Here is a 1,745-nt window from a genome sequence, read left to right as displayed (position 1 = left end):
GCTCAAGAAGTTGAACAAACTCCAAACAGGGTAGACTCCAAAAGAAAATCATCAAAACATAATATAGTTAAACTTTTCAAAAGCAAAGTGAAGAGGAGAACCAACAAGATGGTGGATCGGAAGCAAATGCAGTAAGGAGCTCCGTCAGCAACAACACAGAATACAGGACCAAGCAGGCTCAGAGGATGGTCCCAGAACTCTGAACCACATATAAAGGAATATTTAGAAGGTTAGAAGGCTTACAGCTAGGGGAATTTGTAGCAGAAGCAAGAAATCCATTGCTTTCTAATTCAATATGCTCAGCTGCTCCAGGAGCTGCCATCTTGGGTAAGACCAAGGAGGGGAAGGATCAGAGAGCAGTCATGGATGCCTGACAGAACTGCAGAGATAGAGTTGTGGGCATTCTTTTCTTTTGGTATCTGTTCACTGGTCCCTTGCTGTCTGTGCACCTCCATTCTGGTGACTGTAGGGGTGCCTGAGCTAGTGGACACCCCAGCCCCACCTTCAGAGGGTTCTACTACACGTGTGCACAGATCTCCTTAAAATTTAAAGAGACAGTTTCTAATTAAAACCAAATAGGGGCGCTTCCCTGACCAGGCAGCTCAGGTAGGGCAGCTCGGGGAAAAGGGGTGGAATCGCACATAAGAAACCTCTGTCTAGCAGGCAGACAGCCTTTGAACAAACATTAAGATCTTATATTCCAACATTCTGAACAAGTTTTTTTTTTAAATATCAAATTGCCAAGGAATTACAGGCATTTTGAGCTTTTGCCTGCCTGCACGCGGCTCCCGCTTCCGTGCCCACACCGGTGAGTGCCTCTGCCCCCTGCAGACCTTGGAATGCAGGGCTAGAGCAACCCCACTTCGAAGGCTGCATTTCCAGAGAAAAGGAAGCATAATCTAACAAAGCCAAACAAATAGAGAGGGATATCGGCGCAGATCTCAGGAAATTCAGGGTACCCACGGTACAGAGAGACTGACAGAGGCATTTTTTACATCATCAAATACAGGCACTACCTCCCAACAGCCATTACCCCCAGCCCTCTACTGCCCCAGCCCAGACCAGCCTGCTGTCAAGCCGCCGAGGCTCAGGAACGCCCAAGGCACAGGCCCACCCACTGAGCCCAAGGCCTGCCCTGAAGCCCAACCTGCCCACAGACTGGTCACAAAGGCCCAGGCCCAACCAAGGCCCAAATTGCCTAGCCGTCTCGCGGCCCAGGCGGTCCACAGCCTGGTCGCCGCCGAGGTCCAGGGCCCCCAAGACCCAAGCCGCCGCGTAGCCAGGTTGCCAAGGCCCAGTGCCCCTGAGATCCAACCCGCCCTCAGCCCAGTCCCTGAGACACAGGCCCCCTGAGGCCCAATCTGCCCAACCTGCCTGCTGAGGCCCAAGCTGCCCGATGCCCAGCTACCCCGGCCCCTTTTGGCCCAAACCACCCGCCCGAGGCCCAACCCTCCTGCAGCCTGGTCGCTGACGCCTAGGCCCCCCGAGGCCCAAACTGCCCGCCCTAGGCTCAACCCACCCGCATGAGGCCCAAACGGCCCACCGCCGAGGCCTAGGGCCAACTGAGGCCCAAAAAATTACTCTGAGTTAAGCAATAAGGAGAGTGAAAAGGGAAGACCACATCCTGATCACATCTTCCTGGAGGTAATCAGAAAACATAAAAAATTACCAAAACACATGCTTAATTAATTATTAGGGCCACAGATAAACATTAAACATGTCCAAAAAGCAAAAGCATATGACCA

This window comes from Chrysochloris asiatica, unplaced genomic scaffold, assembly GCF_000296735.1.
Source record: "Chrysochloris asiatica unplaced genomic scaffold, ChrAsi1.0 scaffold00028, whole genome shotgun sequence".
NCBI classification, from domain to species: Eukaryota; Metazoa; Chordata; class Mammalia; order Afrosoricida; family Chrysochloridae; genus Chrysochloris; species Chrysochloris asiatica.
This window is presented reverse-complemented; position numbering follows the sequence as displayed.